This window comes from Arachis ipaensis, chromosome B07, assembly GCF_000816755.2.
Source record: "Arachis ipaensis cultivar K30076 chromosome B07, Araip1.1, whole genome shotgun sequence".
NCBI lineage: Eukaryota > Viridiplantae > Streptophyta > Magnoliopsida > Fabales > Fabaceae > Arachis > Arachis ipaensis.
In genome coordinates, this window is record NC_029791.2 from 31,890,002 (window position 1) to 31,896,439 (window position 6,438).

Here is a 6,438-nt window from a genome sequence, read left to right on the forward strand (position 1 = left end):
GAGAGGGATAGAAATTCGAAAATTAGAAGTAAAAAGAGAAAATATTTTTGTTTTTATTTTATTTATTAATTAAATTCAAAAATTAAAGCGAATTAACTAAAAATATTTGAAAATTAAATGATGAATTTTCAAAAAAAGAGAGAGAAATAGAGAAGATATTTTCGAAAATTAGAAGAGAGAAGAATTAGTTAGGAAGTTTTGAAAAAGAAGAAAGAGAAAACAAGTAACTAATTAAGAAAGATTTGAAAACAAGATAAGATATAAGATTAGAAAAGATCTGAATTTAAAATTTAAAATTAGAAAAGATAAAATAGAAATTGAAAAGAATTGAAAAATTTTGAATTTAAAATTTGAAATTAGAAAAGGTAAGATAAGAATTTGAAAAGATTTGAAAAAGATAAGATTTGAAATTTGATTTTTGAAAAAGATTTGATTTTGAAATTTAAAACTAAGATAAGATAAGATAATGATTTTGAAATTAAAATTTGAAAAACTTGTTGTAATTTTTGAAAATTAAGATAAAGATAAGAAAAGATATTTTATTTTTTTATTTTTGAATATAATGAAGAAAGAGAGAAACAAACAAAAAGATACCAAACTTAAAAATTTTTAGATCTAAGACACCTAGATTTCAAAAATTGCAAAGAAAAACACAAAGAAATACCAAACTTAAAAATTTTAAGATCAAAACAAAAAGAAAAACAAGAACACTTTGAAGACCAAGAAGAACATCAAGAACAAAACTCAAAGAATTCAAAGAAAATAAGAATATGCAAATGACACCAAACTTAAAAATTTTGACAACCAATGACACCAATTTCAAAAATTTCAAAAGAAAAAACACAAGAAGACACCAAACTTAAAGATTGACACAAGACTCAAACAAAAGACACTATTTTTGAAATTTTTTTTGAAAAAGACTCAAGAAATTCGAAAAAGACCCAAACAAAAGATCAAGATTAACCAAGAAAAGAAAAGGTTTTGATTTTTTTCAAAGAAAAGAAAATTAAGAGACTCAAACAAAATTAAAGACAATACCTAATCTAAGCAACAAGATAATCCGTTAGTTATTCAAACTCAAACAATCCCCGGCAACGGCACCAAAAACTTGGTGCACGAATTTAAACTTCGCACAACTGAACCAAAAAGTGCATTGGGTCGTCCAAGTAATACCTGAGTGAGTCAGGGCCGATCCCACGAGGATTGTGATTTAAAGTAAGCTATGGTTATCTTGTAGATCTTAGTCAGGTGGATAGAAAAGTTATTGGATTGTTTAGAACTGAATCGATCAATTTAATTCAAAAAAACAAAAAAAAATGATTTTTTAGGTTTTTTATTCGATTGTTGTAAATTTTGGTTCGGTTTTGCAGTAAATTTCGGTTCGGTTCAGTAACTTACACCCCTAGTCAAGGCTCTAAAGAATAGCGAGGGTGAATGGACAGATAATGTGGAGGAACTAAAGAACCTAGGAGTATCCTTTTTTAAATCCCTTTATGCCCCTTTATAATTATAATTCAGTGCTGACAAATTTTTCTATTGAGGGTAGATTTCCTAGATTATCTGAGGCATAGCTAGGCCTCCTCAACAGTAATATTACTCATGAAGAGATTAAACATGCAGTTTTTAGCATGGGCAGTTGGAAGGCGCCAGGAAGGGATGGTATCCCAACGAAATTCTTCCAATACTCTTGGCATATTGTGGCTGATTCCATTATTAATTGAGTGCAAATAATTTTTTGGAACCCAGAAGAGATTGCCAAAGTGAACCAGACCCTAATTTCTATCATCCCTAAAGTTTCTTCACCAGAGACTTATGCTCACTTTGGGCCTATTAGCCTTTATAATGTCTGTTATAAGATTGTTACAAAGGTTATTGTTGAGAGGTTGAAACCTAATCTAAACTATATTATCTCTAACACTCAAGCAAGTTTTGTACCAGTTAGGGTTAGTGCTGACAACATTTTAGTAGCTCAAGAAGTGTTCCACACTATGAGGACTAGAAGAAGTGGCAAAGGTCTCATGGCTATTAAGATCAACCTGGAGATGGCTTATGATCGTCTAAGTTGGAGGTTCATTATGGATACCCTATATGACATACGCATACCAGAGAACTTAATCAATGTTATTCATCAATGCATCTCTTCTCCCTCTATGAACCTTCTTTGGAATGGTTCCCCCTCTGAGGATTTCAACCCGACAAGAGGCATAAGACATGAAAATCCCCTATCCACTAATCTCTTTATTTTGTGCATTAAAAAGCTTTCACATTTGATAACATCTCTTATTAATAACAAAAAATGGAAACCGGTTAAGATATCTAGGAGTGGACCTCACTTGTCTCATTTATGTTTTGCAGATGACCTTGTCTTCTTTGCACAAGCAGGTAAAGATCAAGTAAGAGTTATTAAAGAAGCACTCAACACATTTTGTAAAGTAGCCGGTCAGAAAGTCAGTTTAAACAAGTCGTGCGTGTTTTTTTCTAAAAATGTCAACCACATTATTAGAGAGGAATTCAACAGAGAACTTGGCATCCCTCGGACAAGCAACCTTGGAAAGTACTTCGGCATCTCACTCAGCCATGAGAAGTGTGGAAAGATCCATTTTCAACCTATCCTAAACAAGATGCAAGCTAAGCTTTCGAGTTGGAATCTGTGTACTCTCTCTTTGGCAGGTAGATGCACTGACAGGCAAAAAATTGCCGATTAAGAAATTTATAATAAGAACAGCATTGCAAGTATAGTTCTTAACCGACGAAAATTCCGCTTATCAATTTAAAAAGATTTGTCACAAATTGAGAATAAATTACTAGGAGTAGAATTCCCAGATCATCTCCCAACGAGTTGACAAAATAGTGCAATTTATTGGTCAGGAATTTTCTGAGAAATTTTAGAATTGAGAATGGAAGAATAAAATGGTTATTAATTAAAGTAATGAAAATTAACAAGAGGTTTTATATATTTGAAGTAAAAAGCCTTGACTGGGAGAAGGTTAATTGGAAGTTCTATCCTTGTTGAACTTTCCCAAGTGTAATGGTAATAGGTTGTTGTTCTACTTAGTTATCCCTTACCGAATAAAGGAAAGTCAAGTAACTAACCAACTCTGATTCTCAAGTCCTAATCTTCTCCTAAGGAAGGATTAGAGTTAGAGACTAAAGAGCCAGCCAACAACTTCCAATTACAATTAACACTTGAGTATTCCAACTCAAAGGTCTCCTATTAATCAACTCCCAGATCAAATTGGGAGTCTACTCCATTGACATGGATACTATTTTCATAAACATATGAAGGGGATAAAAGAAAGACATGGTAATTCAAATAAAGTAATAACAGAAAATTAATTAAAGGTAAAAACAACTCTTTGCATTAATAAGTTCCAAAATCAAAGATATCCATATGTAACTCTGAACAGGGTTAATGGGTGATAAAAGAGTAGGGAAATAAGAAAACAAACTATAATGAAAGAGACTTCAACGGAGGTAGTAACTATTCTCAATATTCAAATCAAAAGCGTAAAACTCTAAATCAAAAGCATAAAACTCTCAAACTGTGAGTGTGAAGAACCCTAGAGAAAGTAGTGGTTTTCTCTCTAAGATCCCAAACTAAAAACTAAAAATGTGTAAATGTGAATGTGTGTTGAGTCTCGGCTTGTCCCCTGGCTCTAGTCTGTATTTCTGGGCTGAAAACTGGGTTAAAAGCCGGCCCAAAATCTCCCCCAGCGTCTTCTGCAATTTCTACACGCGGCGCACGTCATGCATACGCGTCAGTTACGTGTACGCGTCGATGGTCCTCTTTGCGTATCATGCGTACGTGTCAGGTATGCGCACGCGTCGCTGTGAAACTTCGCTTGTCACGCGTACATATCAGGTATGCGTACGCGTCGCTGTGGATTGTGCCAAGTCACGCGCACGCGTGAGCCATGCGTGCGCATCGATCCTCGCTGGTCAGCTCCTTAGTTTCTTGTGTTTCTTCCATTTTTGCAAGCTTCCTTTATATCCTCCAAGCCATTCCTACCCTATAAAACCTGAAAACACTTAACACATGGATCACGGCATCGAATGGTATAAAGAGGGATTAAAAATACACAATTTAAAGACTTAGGAAGCAAGTTTTCAATCATATAACAAAATTGGGAAGGATTTGTAAAACCATGCAAATTGTATGAATAAGTGTGTAGAGGGTTGATAAAAACTACTCAATTTAGCACAAGATAAACCATAAAATAGTGGTTTATCATGCACGCTTGTTCAATCAGTGCTTTCTACAATTTCAAATTACACTATGCAAACCATGAAGATGCCTAAAAAATTCTGCAATCAAATTGATAAAATTTGTAGAGATTTTCTATGGGAGTCGAATGAGGAGGAGAAGAAAATTCACTGAATTAATTGGGACATTGTTTGCAAGTCGAAAGAGCTAGGAGGTTTAGGTTTACTTAAAGCTCAAGAATCGAATAATCTTTTTCTTATGAAGCTGGCTTGGGGTTTAATTCATGATGGCCAAGCTTTATGGGGGAAGGTAATGAAGTCCAAATATGGGTGTGGAGACAGCCTTATTCCTAAGGTAATGGACAAGACCAATTGCTCTAATTCTTGAAAAAGAATTGTGAAAGTTTGAAATTAATTTCAAAGCAATCTAATATGGCGTATAAGAGATGGGAAAAGCATTAAGTTTTGGACAGCTCATTGGATTCCGAGAATTGTTAATCTGAGTGAACTATCCCTTATTCAAATTGATGAGCACATAAAAGATGATATGCTGGATAACTATGCTACAATTGATGGATGTTGGGATTGGGATTGGGCGAAGATCTCCCGATCTGTCCCAGAAGAGGTTACGACTTGATTCGCGCTATGAAAGCGCCTCATCCCTCTCTTAGCCCAAACTCTATTTGTTGGCTACCAGACCCGCAAGATAAATTTTCTATCAAATCAACCAACAATGCTATATATGTAGAAGATGATGAACCTAGTCAGATTTATAAAACTTGCTAGAAAATTAGAGTTCTTCAAAGATGGAGAATATTCTCTTGGTTATTATGTCATAATGCCCTGCTAACTAATGTTAAGAGAAGAAATAGAGGACTTACATACAACGAGAACTGTTTGAGATGCATTGATTACAAAGAAAGTTTGCTCCATGTGCTTAGGGAGTTCCCTTTTGCCCAAAGCATTTGGAAGAGCAACTTGAATAGAGACTATCAAGACCATTTCTTTAGCCAAATTCTCCAAGACTGGTTATATGAAAATCTGAACAGAGTCTCTTCATCTAACAGTGGGACTTCATGGTCTACTTTTTTTCTTACCACCTACAACATAATTTCAAAAAGAAAGAATGACTTGATTTTTAAACAAGAGAACACTCCATACCAGTAAGTTATTCAAAAAATTAAGATAATAGCTAACAATTACCATGATATGCTTGCTCTTACTGAAAAGAGCAGTGACATCCTCTAAGCTTCACGCTCTGTTCTAATCGGATGGAAACCGCCAAACGAAGAATGGTACAAGATCAATGTTGACGGCTCAATTCTTCAAGCAAGGAATCCAGGTGCGTTGGTGAGCTAATTAGAGATTCTAACGGCATGGTTGTGGCAGGATTCATGATGAATGTTGGAAAAGTCACTATTACAGCTGTAGAGTTATGGACCATATACTTAGGTTTTAAGATTAACATTGAAATGGGTTTCAAGAAGGTAAGGATGGAGACGGATTCTACCTGTACAGTGAAGTTGCTGCATAATAGCTCAACCCCCTCCATGGTTACACCTCCCTTATTCGGGACATTAAAGATCTCCAAGCCAACTTCGGAGATTTCAGTATCAGTCACATTTTCAGAGAGACTAACTTTAGTGCAGATGCTCTGACGAAACTCGCCCACAATTTTTTGGTAGGTGTTTATCGTTTCATCACTTTGCCCTCTTTTTTTGTCCCTGCTGGATGGTGATAAAAAAAAAGTCATGTTTGTTAAAATTTTAAGAATTTAGTTTATATTTGTTTTGGGTCTTTGAGACCTATTTTATCCCAAAAAAAAAATATATTAATCTTAAGTTAATAATATATACTTATGTATCATTAGTGTGAAAATATGTTTATCCCAAAAAAAAAATATATAAATCTTAAGTTAATAAAATATACTTATGTATCATTAGTGTGAAAATATTAAAATAAATATATTTTAATATATAAAATACTTTAATATAAACATATAATAACGTTAATATTCAGTAATAACTTAATGTAATCAGAAACATGTAAATCTGTAGAAGAATGTTCGGCATTCATTAGTTTAATACTAATGCCATAATTTTTAAAACTTATAGTCAGACATAATGTTTAGAGTATTACACGTACAATATTAACATACTTAACAAATATTAACAAAAGGAAATAAATTTAAAGAAGTCACCAAGTGGCAAGTAACCAGAAATTAGATCCTAACTT